This window comes from Lacerta agilis, chromosome 3 (assembly GCF_009819535.1).
Source record: "Lacerta agilis isolate rLacAgi1 chromosome 3, rLacAgi1.pri, whole genome shotgun sequence".
Taxonomy (NCBI): domain Eukaryota; kingdom Metazoa; phylum Chordata; class Lepidosauria; order Squamata; family Lacertidae; genus Lacerta; species Lacerta agilis.
The window spans coordinates 60,440,613-60,457,938 of record NC_046314.1 but is presented as its reverse complement, the minus strand read 5'-3'; the positions used below and the strand labels follow the sequence as shown (position 1 = coordinate 60,457,938).

At 39.6% G+C, this 17,326-nt stretch overlaps 1 protein-coding gene across 2 annotated transcripts in view; it reads left to right on the top strand.

Annotated features, from left to right (window-relative positions):
- Positions 1-17,326, top strand: part of HIVEP2 (HIVEP zinc finger 2) — a 141,510-nt gene that overhangs the window by 42,159 nt on the left and 82,025 nt on the right. The window lies entirely within an intron of this gene.

Genomic DNA, 17,326 nt, shown 5'->3' with positions numbered 1-17,326 from the left:
GGGATTGGGCTGTCAACTTGAGTTCCAAGGTCTGACAACAATTCCTTTTTTTAAAAAGTTCAAAATAATGCTTGTGCAGAATTTGGAATACTGCTATGTAATACATAAAACCTCAATTATTTTGCATTTTTCCTTTTCCCTTTTTATTTCCGAAAATCTGTTTTTAACCTTGATTGTACACTATGTTTATAATTTACATTTTTATAAATTAAAAAGGGGAAATTATGGTATATTGAAACAACAAGAGAGATTAATCAACTCCCTCCCATTAAAAATCAGGCAGGCATTGTCCCTGTTCAGTTTCAAATGCCAGGTTAAATTGGTTTTATTACAGGAGGCCTTTCAATTTTGTTTTAATTTTTTTATAGTCTGATGTTTTAATCTGTGTTTTATTATCTACAGGCTCAATGATGGTGATTTGCTGCTTTCACAAAAATAGTTTTGCAATCACTCTAGCTAGGGAACAAGATAATAGTAAGATATTTTCCAATAATGTCATTTTGTCATATTTACCAACTTCTTTATGTGTATTTCTTTGCTCTTTGGATTTATTTGTCTGGTACTGGTGTACTGTGTTATTGTTTTGTCAATGTTGTTTCCTCTGTATTTTATGATTGGTTTGTTATTTGTATTTTTGTCTGTTAAAAATGCTTTATAAGCATGTATCGTTTCCAATTTTGTATGTTGCACCCCCCCCCCCCGTCAGCTGCTCTGATTGGAAAATGTGATATAAATTCATCAAGTAAGTTAAAATATATTCCGGGGGCTGGGGAGGAGGTCTTTTACTCCCGATGTTGCACATGTTGCAAAGTAAATTCTTAAAGTAAACAGAGTGAATTAAGGCACAATAATATTCTCACCCTCTCAACTTTGGTGCCAAAAAGCCTTTTATTTCAGACTCTGAAACTGAGGAAGTAGACCTGCTCAGCCAGAAATGCTGACTGAGAGAAAAGGACTATTTTGGCCTAAGCAGCATTATTGAGAGGCTGAGCAGATTCAATAGACTTGCTTAATAGTTTCTTGAGGAAAAGTTTACCTTGAAACATGTCCGGAATAAAATTATGCAGAACTCAGCTGACCAAACAAACAAAAACCTGACGGAAGGGATGTCAAGCAAGGGGTAGAAAGACAGGAATCACTCTGGGAGGAGCAATCACTAGAAAACACCATTTAAATATCTGACAGAAAATAATTTTTTAAAATGCAACCATATACACAAACAAAACTTACTCCATTTATGTTTCCTGTGCAGAACGAGTGAGTCTTACTACCCCAGCTGGCTACTTAATGGTGTTCAGTTTCACTTCAACATTATGTTAACGTTTGTAGAACACGGCGGATGATAAAAGCGGATTATGCTATTTGTTTATAAAACACAAGCTTGTGATCTGTATGTGCTGCTTTAAGATGCAGTCATGTACTTAATTAGAAAGCTCACAAGAGTTGTAAAATTTGACTCTCAAATTAATACCTGAAATATATCTTTGTAGTATTTTAATAGTATGTAAAAGGGTGAAGGAAAGTGGTGTGTGTGTGTGTGTGTGTGTGTGTGTGTATATATATATATATATATATATATATATATATATATACATACACACACACACGAGGTTGTTGCACCCCACAGTGTCTGTAGGTGAATAGAGCAGACTTACAGTTACTCAACAGGATTCTTCCTCTGCAGCTCACACATGCACCATATGGACCAGATTTGGTGTGTGTTGAGGGGCTGCAGGGGAGAACAGAAACATGACTTTATGTGTATGTGAAAATCTGCAATGTCGAATTTATGTGTGTGTGTGAATTAGTTTTTAAAGTATACTTTTAATTAATTTAGCAGACATTTCAAGCAATGTTACCATATGCCATAGCTCCATATGTTTCCTGTGATATACTTAATGGATGAGAGGATTTTTTTTGGTTTTTTTACAAATTAAAAGGGAATCTTGCTTTTCAAAGATGTGCTACAGTGACCATTGGAGGGCTAAATCATTCTCTGCTTTTGTTGTTGACTTTTTGAAAGGAAAGTTTTCCGTCGACACGTAAACCAAACATGCCCCCTGACAGAAGGGCTTGTGCATAAGCTGACAAATGCAGATGTGTGTGTGTGATGTGTTGCAAATAATAATAATAATAATGGCATGGATGGTTGAATATATTGGTGAAAAGACAGCATTTCTTCTTTGAAGAAGTTTGTGAAATGGTCTGCTAGTCACCCTACCACATCCACATGCAACAATGAATTCAGAAGCAGCTCAAGGCTCACAGAGTGAAAGCTGATACTGTATGTATGCTGCATTCTGCTATGCAAATGTAGCCATATTGATAAGTATAAGTTGCAGCATGAGTTGGAGTCGCCCTATGGTTAGTTTTCATGCCCCTGATTAAGATCAGTGGTAGTCACTATGCTTTTTCTGAACATTTGCAGTAATTAGAAGTTTAATTAGCATTTGAGTACAATATTGTGAACAGTCTGCAGACGGGACATTGAGACAGACACTTACATTTCTATATGTTACTATTGAAGATTCTATTGCTGTTCTAGTTGCCATACTATCAAATGTCATAACCTCAAAAACAAAAATACTATGTCACTTTGGTAGCATCTTTTTCTTTCAGCGCAGACTGTGATGTATCACATGCCCCTTTCTTTGGATCTTTAAATAGCAGTCTTTATATCTTGGTGATGTCGGAATAACAATAATAAAAAATGAATTGTCACTCTCCTTAATAAAAATTGGCGGTTGTTGTGGTATAGATAGGGGACAAATTGGTGGATCTCTGGTGTTCTCAGAGATGTTGATTCTTCTTTGGGCTTCTTGTCACAGATGCCTGTACAGTTTAATATTGGTTTTATCTCTGAATTTGAGGCTATCTGAGGACTGAGACTGTTCTCGTGTTTGGCCAGTTTGTGATCATGTTTCCTGAAAATTTGCAGTAAGAAGCTAACAGTTAAAGGAAGGGAGCTCTAAAAGAAGCAGAGCGGGACACATTAGTGAACACATTTTTCTAATTAAAAACAAAAAAGGAAGAAGAGAACAAGGAATGCTTAGTTCAAAAGCAGAATTAAACTCTAGAAAGTTCTGAATTTATAATTAAAGCGGACTCTTTGTTGAGAGTTTGACTATATTTCTGTCCTCTTCATCTTAAAGTCTGGGAAAAGTATAAAAGCAAACAAACTGAAGCAAGGAATTTAAAGGATAAATCTTCTCTAATTTTGTGGATTCTGCTCCGCCCCCTCAAAGAAATTGTTTGCATTATTGGGATGATATATCAGTTCTTTCCTATGTATTTCAAATATATCCTCCAAAATGAGAGTTACCCACTGTAGAATTCCCAGCAAGGTAGGGGTTACCCAAGGACAACACAGCAACAGTAAAGTAATTTGATTATGTATGCACTGTAGGTAAGGTAGTACCAAGGGGCTTTTTGAGAACAGAGCCAAGAGGCCTCAGAATCCCTCACCTGTGGCAGTTTCCTTTTTGGTTGAGGGAAGGAGGCATTCTCTGTCCCCGCCATTTTTAAACTTTCAGCACCACTAGACTGGTATATTGTCTTAAATAGTGAAGAAAGTGTATTTCAATCCTGGATGCCTTTCAGGCAAACATTTTGGCGCCATTTTAAGCTCTCCTCAGCTATTGTAATTTATATGGCTGATATAGTTTCATGCCTGTCGGGATACGTTGCACGGATCCGCCATAGGATCCACATTTATTTATTTGTTTAATGAGGTTTTCGGGAACTACTTTTGGTATCACTACGCGCAAAAGCGAAAGTAAGAATGAATAGTTTGGTTCACCAATGAGATTAATCCGCCTTTATTTTATAGTTCCGGTCATGTTCAAAGTTATTAATGAGCGTTAAACTTGCTTCCCGCCTTTTTGGAGGGCAGCAACAGTGATTTTATTGGTTGAGGCATTGATCATGATGTCACGTTTGTTCCTAAATAAAAGGCTGAGGCTCCCCGCTTAGGCACGTTCAGTTTGGGTTAGTCGACGTTCGTTCATTCACGTTTTGCTTTAGTTGGGTTTTAGTTAAGTTCAGGGTTTAGTTTAAGGGTATTGGGAGCGGGCTGGATGGGTTGGATGGGTTTTTCCTTTTAGTTAGAGTTAGATCGCGGAAGATCATTCGGTTTAGTTTTAGTTAGGTTTCTTTTAGGTTTAGCCTAGGGCTAGGCTTGCGGAAGATATTTCGGTTTTAGTATTATTTAGTTAGCCTCGCGGAAGATTGGGCGCGCAGGGACTTTGAGCTTAGGAGAACTTAGCTTAGGGGACGAGCCTACGCGGGTTCTGCCAAAGCCACTAAAGATATAACCGGTGTCTGTCTGTCTTTGGGGTAAAAAGGGGAGTAAAAGGTTTAAGGTAAAATTTTTAATTTCCTTGAGTTGATCTACTTATTCAGATTCAGGGTATCTTCTATTTCTCGAGGCAATATTTTGGTTAGAAGGCAATTAAGAACTCATGCACCTTCGGAGTCATCACCCGGCTTACTCACTTTCCTTCGGATTGTGAGACTTGGCCGGCGCCCGTGCTCAAAAGCACACGGAACGCTGGCCGCTTTCCCCGCAACTGGTACCTCGTGCATGAGCAGTCCAAGTTTGTGCACGAGGAGCTCCAGCACCCAAACCCCGACACATGCCTACCTCCCTTCTTACATAATTTTATTTGTATGCCACTTTTCCATAGTTCAAACCACGCTCAAGACAACTTACATTTTGAAAAAATCACATAATTACAAATGTAACAAAAGTATTCACAAACAATAAATAAAACATCAAAAGCACACAACCAAACAAAACAATTTCCCCATAATAAGATCTAAAATAAAGATACAAAAATTAATATTGATAACAGCGGCAACCCCCTCTCCAACAAAATCCCCTAAACAATACTCCAGCCTAAGAGTCTGTAATATTAGTTTAGGATGTAGATATAATGCTTAACTTTGGTTTGTACTACTTAAATATTATTAATGATGCCATCTGAATATCTAAATTGTATGTAAGGATTAGTTAAGAAAAGAATAATGTAAAACCATAGCTTGAAGTTGTTAGGACAAAGAGTTCATTCAGTTGGATGGCATGAGCTTACAGCATGGAGTATAGCAGCAAACCTTGGGTTAGCACACTTCCACGTGACCTCGCCACCCCACCCCACCCCCTGTCTCTGCATGTGTTTTCAAGTTATCAGAAGACCATAGTTTGCAGATATGGGCAATATAAACCAATATCAAGATGTGGTTTGGGATCCTGGCTTGAAGACAAAGTGTTCTTTCGGCAAATTGTACTTTGCTGCTTTTGGACACAATGGCAGTCAGTGAACCCATTGTTCCACCTCTTCAGCTTCTCCAGCTGCAAGGACCTCTCATGCCTCCTTATATTTTTCTAGGTCAGGGCTTAATTTAGCAATCCATAAATATATATATATCAGAATTTCACTGCATGTTTTGGGATCTTAACCAAAGTTAAGGTAATGAACTGTGACTAGGACTAATTGTGATTAAACATTATGTCTGTGTAACAACTCAGACTTCCTCCCCATATCAGCAGCCCTGAACGTGTGTGTGTCTGCCTGGCTAAAAATGTACTTATTTAAACTAGGTATGTGAATATTAAAATAAATACTTTTTATACATGTTGAAAGAAATGAGTAGGATCTGTAGTCATTCCTGTCTTCCCTGAGCTTGGGTTCAGCAGTCACACTTTATTTCATTGTGAAAATATGCCTCTGGGATTAAATATTCTGTGTCTCTCGTAGACCCATTGAAATGGATGGACTATGGGTCTGCTCTGGGAATGACTAACAATAGATATCACCCTCTGTTTTATGACTTGAAAAAAATAAAAAAGTACCGGTAGTATGAAATGGAAATACTGAAATATGTCTTGACTGTTGTCTGTTGCACGCAAGAGTTCACAATGTAGCAGGAAAGAAGTCTTGAACAGAAATTTGTATTTAAGAGGCAGCCAGCTGCAGAGAGCATAATTCTGTGTTATTTGCTTCTAAGCCATCTGTGTTGTTAAGCAGATGGTATACAGAATATCGTACCTGCTGCAGTTTTACTTTTGGTTAGGGTTTGTTTGAGGTCTCAGTGATAAGAAGTTATATAAAAGACAAAAGCTTTGTATTCTTGCATATTTGGCACTCTCTATGAAGCTCATACTCCTGAATTTTTCTGTGCCTGCTAAAGCCTGCAGAAGGGAAAGACAGGAATGGGTTTTCTTTTGGCAGCCTATCTATATTGCATTGCACAAGATTACAGAAAACCAATCTGCACAAGTGCAGTTGTTAAAAAAATCATGCCCTCAGAAGAACTTGTCTCCTCCTGTTACCAAAAGGTGTTTGGAATAGTTTCACTTTGAGAAAGTCTCTTTAGTAAATTACAAATTATGCCATGTGTGAAAAAAAAACAGTTCTAACTCCCCTTTGTAGGCATACAAGTAGAGATAGATAGCTCTGTCAATCTTGATTTCTTTCAGTTGCTCATTTATCCAGTCTTAAATTTTCTCCGTATTTCCACAGCAGTTTTCAATAATAATAATAATAATAATAATAAAATCATGAAAATGTTGTGTATGCCGTTTCAGGTAACAGACACATTTTTGCAAACAATTTCCCCCAATAAAATTCATTTTAGTATGCTATTTTCAGTAATACACACACACACACACACACACACACACACGTTTATATATGCTTGACCATGATATATACATTTTTGTAATCATTGGTTGATTAGAGAACAGCATACTGAAGGAGAGTTGTGCTTCGGTTTGCACATTGGTTTGATAAGTGCACATTGCCTAGTCTAATTAAAATTCAAATAAAAGCAAATTACCCCCCCCCATCTCTGCTTTCAAGACAGAAATTTAAATATTGGGTAATGAAATCTTCATGACCTAAAGTAGTGTTTTTTTTCCCTGGGGGACACAGGGGTACGCATACCCCTAAACATTTTGTGAATCTTTGTATTTTTGTCCATTTACTGTATTTAATTTCCCTGATTTGAACTATAAAATGGTGATTTCTTGAGTCAAACTGACAGTACCCCTAAACATTTTTTTAAAAGAAAAAAAGCACTGACCTCAAGCGTGAAAGCTAATTTTTTTCACGGCAATCATAAATATTTTAATGTTTGCTTTTTGTCGTTTGCAACAACTACTGTTGATCCAAGATGTCTTTTGAACTCTGGACATCTTTTCATGGTAGACCACACAACTGTTTGTGTGTAGATCAATTTTCCATGGAAAACTGCATGTGACGCTAGTTGGTGAAAACCCATTGTATTCAGGCAATTGAGGCTATACTGTAATCCATACATACTTACCTGGGAGTAAGTTCCATTACCTCAGTTGTTAATACTGAGCATATATATACACATACGACTGCTCTATAAGATTGGGGACCCCTCTCCCCATTTTCCTCTATGTCACTGGGGAATTTACAGAAGACCTCATTGTGTTTTTTGCTGACTCAAGTCATTAATTAACTGATTATCTGCATAGATTCGCATATGAATACAAGTATATTATTAAAGAAGCATTCTTCAGCATACTTTGCTTTTAGCAGATTGTGCCACAACAGCCACTTTATTAGAAGATGCTTTCCTTCATGTGAAGAGACATGACATTCAGAACGCTTAGCATCAGGTGGTTCTTAGAATATACATTTATTCTCCCTATGGGCCAGAGGACTAATGCATGTCTTTCCGCAGTCATGGTGGACTCTGAAACCCCAGATTGTATTTTGGTGGGTGTATAACATGGTGGATTTTTTAAAAAAAGGATACAAAATAAAGCAGGACATAGATTCTACAAGTTTTGCATATCAATAGCAATGTGTTGGTTCTTTTTCTATTATGGTAGTTAAATAGCCAGACGTGTTTAAGATGAACACAAATTTCTTCTGTGTTAATATTGGAAAATAAAACGGTGCTCGTCTGTGTGGGGAACTTAATTGTCACTTCTCCCCACAACCCAATAACCCCAAGTGTTATTTGAGACTACCTTTTTATTGACCATTTGTCTTGATTTGCTTTCATAGAATTTGTGTGATTGTTTTACTACACCTGCTGTTTGTTGAACATTCATTCTTACTTGTTAGCCCACACCTTCCACTGCATTTCCTCATCACTTTTCTTACAGCAAAAAGCCATTTGTAATTTTGGGAAGTGGGTTTGTTGCATAAGAGAGCACAATTCAATTTAACCGCACAAGCTAAATTTGCCGGTGTGTGATTGAATCCCACCCACAAAAGATTGATCGGCTGGAAGTGACCCAAATCAGCAGTTATGGGAAGGCAGATACTTGGTTCATGTAAAGGCAACTCTGTTCAGTAAATTTCAGACTTCTGAAAGACAGAATCCATCGTTGAGAACTATAAGAAAGACAGAAGCCCAGATGTACATGGCAAATATTCTGCATGCCTTCATAGCACAAAGTGTTTTGTTAATCGGTTTTGGACAATAACCAAAGTGAGAATGCTGGGCAAACAGTGAAGCCGAAAACCTGGGCAGGACTGTTAATACAGTATGTTCTTCATAACACATAATATAAAACAAGATTTGGAGGATTACTGCCTTCAAACCCGCAACACTTGCGTCACAGACTTCTTGGAAAATGAAAGAAGGAATCTCCAACATTTGGTTTTAATTGTAAAATTACGACTTGCTCAGAACATCTGTACATAGGAAAATCTAACATTCTGACTGTGAGACTAGTATCCATAAAACTCCTTTTTTCAATAAGACCACTGAACTGCAGAGGCTTGCTCAAGGGGGCAGAGCTATAGCAATAGTGGTGTTGCCAAAACTGCTGAAACCCAGTGGAAATGGATCTAGATCAGTCTGTTTTAACAAGGATATCCTGAAGTTGCAGAGTAACCACCCACTTGAGCACTTTGTCAAGAAAGGCATTGTTTTCAGGCATCCAAATAGTTATTTCAGTCTCCTCATCTCGGGATGGATTTTCAAGAGAGGCTGCACAACCCTCTCTTTCAGAGTGGCTAAAACGGACCCTTTCTCAGGGAGGAATCTACGCAGCCTCTGACCAAACCAACCTATCCCTGCTTGTCCAGTGTTATGATCCAGAAGGGCCAACACTACATTCGGTAGGCCACACGTGTGCAAGAATCCAGCCCATATACTTGGACCTCAATAACTGTCGTTCCTCCAGTAGACCAGGACCAGACAGGTCACAGTCTCCTCAGCAGCACACGAGCAATTCTCTATCCATCTAATAGATGACTGACACAAGTGACTAATTAAACTGCAGTCGAACTTGAAGTGATTACCTGAACCGGGGGAGAGAGAATTGTGCTCTTCAGCATGATGCTATCTGCTCTGTATTTCCAAAACGTTTGATGAGATAAGACAAGCTAAGCATGATATATGTTGCTTATTGAGGTGGAAGAGAAAGGAGGGGCGGGGAGCATGTGAAGTGATGTGCAGACAAGAAGCTTGTGATACGAAAGGAGTTAATGGTATGCAGTGATTTTACCTCTGTGATAGGAAGTGTAGGAACAGCCTGCTTCCTGGAATACATCACCATCTAAGCTGCAAAGGTTTCAGTTCCATGGCAACACAGAAGGACCAATTGTATTCAAGGTGTAGGTATTATTAATACATTCAGAAGGAGAGGTTGTGTGTGTGTGTGTGTGTGTGTGTGTGTGTGTGTGTGTGTCTATTGGGGGGAGGGGGGAGAACAGGAAGTAAGCATTCAGAATATTTACTTCTATTTAATCCTTTTAATCTAGAATAAAAGTTCGTGTACTTTGGCAAAATGTGATGCGACCTACACATTCCCCTTGGTCTTCATGGTACTGTAGACATATTCTCTCCCCACATCATTTAGAACAAACTGCAGATACTGACATGATAAAGGGATTTAAAAACCAACAACGTTGCACATTTTATTTGGCTGTAGCACTGAAATATGAGCTCAAGATAATAAAAATAGCCCCTGAGATTATGGGGTGTTGCCCAAGAAATGCAGGTTTAGGCAAGGGTACACAGAAGAAGAGGAATGTATTTTTCCCGGAGACACAATGCTTTCCTGCTGATCGTATCCTCCTTGCTGTTTTCCCTCTGCCTCCTGCAGGTTTCCTCTTGCCATCCCTCACTGAGAAGCGGAGATCTTCCCAGTGGTCTGTTTCTTTCTTTTTGTTACAGAAGCTATAAGCAAGCAAATAGTGCCCTGACACTCTACAGTATTTCTGTTTCTGATTCTGACACTGGTCTATTGTGTGCAGTGCAGAGGTGGGACTCGTTGAGAATGTCAGGGTTTCAAAGCAGCCAGATGGAGAATCTCTGCTTTTTGCAGTAGCAGCATATGGAGTGCCAGTGCTAGTAAGTTAACCAGGCAGACATAAATCTGGCTTTGTTGAGTAAATGAAGATGTATTTGCAATAAAGTAGAATATGTCATTTTGTTTTCATTAGGGTAACACAAGTGTTAACTGTGAGATGAATAGGAATCTCTGTTCTTTTGTGTTCTTTGAAAAGAATCTGTTGCTATATACATCCCAAACACTAAAATCAGTCACTAAACTTTCTATTTGTGTTCACTCTTTGGTAGGAAGAATAATATCAGGAGCTATAATGGATTCATTCTGACATAATGTTTTGTGTGCTTTTTAAGGGAGTACGAAGACGTTACATAGGCATAAGGCAATGTAAGATTTCTCCAGTGGAATGTGCAAGTGCCACTGTGCAGAGATGACAGATTCTGCTTGCATATGCCACTCCAGCAAGTGTCTATGTGCAGGCTTGTAAAAACCACTTGCCTGGTCACCTGTGGTGAGTAAGAATTGCTGCTAGGCAACAGGCAAAGCTTACTACATTGCTTTTTTAAAGACCACAAATTGCTAACATAAGTGTATGCATGCAGCCAAGCATATAAAATATTTTGTGGTCTAGTAACTTTTGTGGAATTGTTTGTAACTGTGTATGTGCTTGCAAGATCATTTTGGAAAAGCAACAGTGTGGGTGCAAGTACCGGTATGTCATGTTTGACTTGGCCTAGCTTCTCTTGAAGAACTTTTAGAAGACATCTGAAGGCAGCCCTGTTTAGGGAATTTTTTAATGTTTGGTGGACTATTGTATTTTAATATTTTGTTGGAAGCTGCCCAGAGTGGCTGGGGTATAAATTATTATTATTATTATTATTATTATTATTATTATTATTATTATTATTATTATTATTAAACATAATGATGGAAAATCCATAGCTGCATGTGGAAGACCATTATCATGACTATTTTATCTTGTGAACAGCCCTGAGATCTTTTGATGAAGGGCGGTATATAGATCTAAATAATAATAATAATAATAATAATTAATAATAATAATAATAATATAGTTGTCATGTCAAAGCTGTGGACCTGGGCATAGTTTGGTGGACTAGATGTCATCAAAGTCTGTTGGATTTAAGCAGCCTGTGCACATGCAGGAACACAGCATTTAAGAAGTCCCAAGGCAGATTTAACAAAAATAATAATATGGGATTTTTGTCATTTTGAAGAACTGAGTACCTTTGGAACTGACCCCCCCCCCAAAAAAAAATTAATCAGAATTTCTGCATACTGCACTTTGTGGTTTCCGTTCAGAATAAACAAATTGACAAATAGTGTGATTTAAAATATTTATAGTAAAATTAGCAGTGTGGCTCCTTCGGCATCTTCCTCCTCACTTCTTTGCTTATAGTGAACATACATCCAATATGAATTGGTTGTGGGGCCTTGTGAGTTGTACATTGTAAAATCAGGTTCAGCATTTCCTTCAGGGGAACTGGGATTGTAATCTGAGTAGAGCAGGTTTTGTGAACCTACTCAAATATCCACTTCTCAGGGTTAAATGAAGATGATGAACCAATGAGAATTGCTTTAGAAGGAAAGGGGGGAAAGTAAGAGACACGAATGGGAAAAAGAATGGAAAAAAGATTATACATGGCGTGCCTACATTAGACTTAAAACTAGTTTCCTGGTCATTCCTCTTCCCTGGGTATCTTTGGAGCTATAGATCTGGGTTTGTATGATGGGAAGAAGCTAATGATTTCTAGCAGGTAATTATCAGAACTGTAGCAACCTGCAGCCCACAGAATGTTTTTTTTTTGGGGGGGCACCATGACAGCTAAACATATGTAACTGATGCAAATATGGAGATGACCAGCAATGATAAAATACCAAAAAATGGAGAGAATGCAAAACAAAAGTGGGATGCTGTTGTAGCTTGTGGTTTGTTTATTTTTGTTTAAGCTTCCCATCTACCATGAACTTGGAGAAAGCAAGCTGAAAAATGCTGGGGTTGCGGGGGAGAGGTACGTCTGGCTTTAAGCTACAGCAAGATGAAGGAAAATATGAGGGAAAGGAGTTATGAGTTGAGAGGCAAACAGGATGTAGAAATGCTAATATATCATTTTTAAAGCTGAGCATCGAGGAATGGCGAGGACCCAGAATATTCAACTGTGGGTTCAAGGTCAGTGAGGTGATGTTAGCAAGGCAGGGCATCTCAAGAGAGCAAGCCAAACAGCTTTGTATTGGGAAACGAGATTAAAGGAGAACACTTAGTATTCTGTGTAGGCTGAGTGGCAGGAGGGAATCCCCATATATTATGTTATCTGATGGCAAATATATTATTTCTTCTATCCCAGGAGGAGAACTGAAATCAAAGCTCCATGTAGATCAGGTGAATTGTAATAGAGTAAAATTATTACATTGGATCAGCTGAGATCAAGCCACCTCAAGCAGGAAAAATCAGTTTTGTGGTTTCAGCTGAGCGTTCAAAATGTATCTATTCTTGAGTTTTGTGAAAACACTCTGCATATACCAAATAAATAGCTATATACAATACTCAGGTGTAGTGGGTCAGAATGCCTGGGGTTCTGTATTTTGGAAGTTTAATGTGTTAGAAGGTTGAATAAATTACACAAGATAGTTTTCAGAAAAATACATAGCATATTTTGATGCACTTCTGTTACAGTATATATTTAGCTGGCTAATTGTAAGGAATGTGTCTTTTATATGGGCTGTCTTTTTTCTTAGACTAGGTATAGTTGCCGTGTGTCTCTTATATAAGAACATAGGAAGAGCCTGCTGGATCAGGCCAGGGGCCCATCTATTCCAGCATCTTGTCCTCAATAGAATTCATCAACTGTGGTGGGACTAGATGACTTACGCAGCTGACCTTTCAACTCCCTCATCAATTATTTTTTACTTCCTCTGATCTCAGTATGTGCTGTTGCATGTAGCAGATACATGATGGGCGACCGCAAAAGGAGCTTTGGGAAGAGGCAGCACAAACAGTAGAGAGGGAAGAATGCTTAATCCCTTCTTCACTTCCTGCTTCTCTTTTTGAAACAGATCTGAACTGCTTTCTCTCCTCTTACAAGGTTCTCTGTAAGGTTTATCCTCACATTTAGAACCCCACTGGGGTTGATGGCGAAGGAATAACTTGGGGAAGGGTTTAGATAAATGGCAGGTGGAAGAAGAGATACCACCCCTTCCCAATTACGTTGAAGCTGTAGGTAATAATACATTTGAAAGGAAGGAGTTGGGGCTCTGAAACTTCTTTCTCTGAAAGTTACACATGCATCTGCATGCTGATATTCAGTTTGGGCCTTGTACTTCCTATGTTTTACCTTGTTGAAGAGGTATACCTTGGGGTTGGAAACTAGTAAATATGATGTCTCAACGCACCAGGCTTATGTACCTGTGCCATCCCGCTCCACTGAAGTTGAAAGTAGACCACAGCCATGTGTGGCAGTGCGCTAGCAACCCATGATTGGAATAGGTGTTTGTTTGTTTGTGTGTGTGAAAAACACCTGGGAGGCCACAATAAAGGATCAGGGGGTTGTGTTTGGCTTGGAGGGTGGTGTGATGCTTTCTGTATATATAGTCATAGACTTCCAAGGACAAACAAAGAATTAGTTACCCACTAGACACATCAGGATCTATGAGAACTATTCCTATAATTCAGATCAGGTCCTTTTTTCTTTTCTTTTTTTTACAATGAAGGAAGTATTTTCCACTATTGTTATGCGGCAGGTTGCTGTGTAACGCCTTTCCCTCCCACCTGCCAAGCCCCGCAACACAGCACATGTTAATTTGTATTACTCACTTTCTTCCCTAAGTATCAGTTTTCAAGAGGTTACTGTAATGTGGCGGTGAAGCCAGTTCTCTGGACTCTCAAGTGCCTCCTATTTCTGTTTGTGTCTCTATCATTACGGCAAACTTTTTTTCACTTTGGGGCTTAGGGCACCTTGGCTTTTAAAGTGGAAATGTCAAGCACCTTCTGGTACTGGAAACATGAAACGTGTGACTGCCTGCGGAGCAGCAAACGCTACAGTCTCGACCTGTGGGAGTTGAGAGATGCCTGGCAAGCTTTGCCCTGCCAGCATGAGCCTTTGTAGTGGCTGGAAGGAGATGGGATGAAGTCGCTGCCAGTGCTGCTCTCTGCATATTATTACTTGCCTGCTGATACGCCCACTCATGGGGCTCGAAGTCCTCAGGCTTCCTGTTGTTGAAAGCTGCCTGCTTGTAAGCAGAGCGCAGAGCAGTTGTGAAACAGTGACATCAAATACGGTCCCGCTACTCTTCCAAAAATAAATACCCCCCTCTGGCTTTTCTTACTCTCTGCTCCCTTTGTTCCCCTGGGTGTCATTCTTCAGGAAAGCACAAAATACTGCCCGCCTCTCCTGCTCTGATGCGGAGTTTACTACTTTTAATTTTAGAATTCACTGCTTCTTAGGTGGTGGGTCATAGCTCATGTACAGCATGCTGAATGTCCCTGGTTCATTGTCATCTCCAGGATCTCCAGAAACAGGAATAGGTGAGACCTTTGGAGAGATGGTACTAGTATGAATAGACGGCCCTAGGATAAACAGAGCAAGGGCCAGCTCCTTATAGATCCCAAAGAGGACCGTATTGTGATCTGCAAGCTGGGGGCTTTTCATGGCACTGTAGAGAACTCAGATGTTTGGATACTTTCCCAGGGGCAGAACCTCCTGTAACTTATTCAGGGCCTTGCTGGCCCAGAGCTCACAGCCTCATGGAAGCCCCAAAGGTTACAAAATAAGGTGAGGGCTGTTTAGTCGGTTAGCCAGCTCCTGTGGCTTCAAGCCTATGCAGCCTAGATAAGGCTTCAGATGGCTCTTGCTCCCAGCAGAGACAACGTTGCTTGTTAATTGCCATAGCAGGTTGCTGTCCAAGGTCTTGTATGCTCTCTGCCAAAACTCAAGTACAAAATGGCTTCAAGTCCTATTCCATCACAGTCAATGTTAGAGACTGAGGATGGCAGAGAGAGAGAGAGTGTTTCCCTTCCTTGGTGGACATGTGCCCAGCACATCTCAAGGAAGCAAGTTAGTCTTCTAATATAGCTTTTATTTCTACCAGTTTTTCCTCTATCCGTTAGTGGCATGTCTTTGGAACCCTGGAACTCAAAAGTATTAGCTAGTCAGAGTTTCTGAGGAAGAGTGGACAAGTAGAATCGACCAATGTTGATACTTAATAAATATTTAGTTCCTGCTGCATCTCTCTTCTCTGGCTTATGGCATGCCAGATTCATTTTCTCCGTAGGAGTGCTATTTCAGAATTAAGTGAAAATGGGAGGTTCAAAGTTCAGCTCAGTCTAAGAGCTAGCTTTCAAGGTTGAACACTGAGAACTTAGTCACTCTGTACAACATAGCTGTGATTATTTTCTACCTTAAAAAAACACAACCCCACATAGGAATTGAATTTAGTCTTGGGTGACTAATCAGTCAAACTGTTTTCATAGCTATATTAATGAAAGGGAAACCAATGATGTGACAGAGAAAATGAGTTTGGGCTTGACTGTGGGGTAGTAGTAATGCTTTTCCATTCCTGCAGTTGGAGCTAGTCTCTTTCTAGGTACAAAATCTTAATTCAGGTGAAGGTATTAGAAGGGTAAGAGAGATGCAGGGCTGCCTAGGCATATGACAGCTTGGCAAGAAAGGAGCTAGGGCGCAGGGAACTGTGAAAAGCTCTTTGGGGATGTCCTTGAGAGAAGGTTCCTAGCTTTAACTTAGGAGCATGGTGAGCTCTATGAAGGGCCCCAGACAGGATGGCTTTTGCAGCTCCAAAATACTATGCCTTCTTAGATGCCATCAGTATGACAATGTTTTGGACATAGCACCCATTTCGACTTTTATCTCTTTTGCAGTCTGAAGCATTGCTATACTCTTCAAAACTGCTGTTTAGTTCCTATGTAGAATTAGTCAGGTGACAGGCATGCTTCAAGCTATTCTGTAGGAGCAACTGTAGGTCTGCAGCAACCCCACCATTCAAGTGATGGTTGAACTGAGCTTGACTGGCAGATGACTGAGGTACAGGTAGCTGCTGATGTCATGCCTATGCTGGTTGAGCTATGACTTTCCCTGGGCATAGGGAATCCCCTGCCAGCTGGCTCAGCCAATTTTAACTGTTTTGTGCTTGATAACCTGGTGAATATAAAGGAAAGCATTCCATTGAGTTACGGAATTTCCTTCCTGAGCGGGGCTTATATTTTACAAAAGAGAACAAATTAGTAATTCTCAATGGGAATCGCAACCCAACTATATCCTGCTCAGACTATTCAGCAGCATTTGTGTCCAATTTTCAGGCAGATGAGAGAACAGGTTGGCAAAAACTGCTGTTGCTGCTGCCTCTAGTTACTTTCTACATTAGGAATCTTGGCTCAAAAATGGAAAAGAGACTAATAGCATAGATTGGAGCTAGGCGACCCAGGGCTGTTGTTGTGTTGGCAGAGTGCATTGCAAGTTGTGGTGGCTTTCCCCACCACTGTCTGTTGGGTAGCAGGATTGCTATCCAGGGAAGCTTGACAAAAAAATGGTATAAGGAGCCTTTCCAAAGAGCAGATTACAGCATGGGTCATCTTCCTTCCATGGTCTTTAGGCATCAAGTTCAATCCTGTTTTTTGGTCAGTTGGAAATTTTCCAACCTTGGACATCCTTGCTTGTATGATCCAAGTTACATAAGAGACTGGGGGGGGGGGCAGGAGTTAGAATAGGAAAAAATATAAAGCTGTAGAAACAGATAATCAAATCTAAATGTTATGGATTATTTCATTCAAAATATATATTTCAGAATTGAATATCTTTTCTCCTTTAAAGACATCTGATTAGAGTTCATTAGCTCCTCTCGTGTATTTCAAGATCCTCATAGGTGGGAGGAGGAAAATGTTCAATCTTCTTGCTGGCGAGAGATTTTTTGGTGATAATGTTGTAGGGTTGACTTCACTCTGTTGAAAGAACACATAAAGCTTCCCAGTTTCTTGATGACATATTGTGTACATTTTGAACCCATCTAATATTTTTG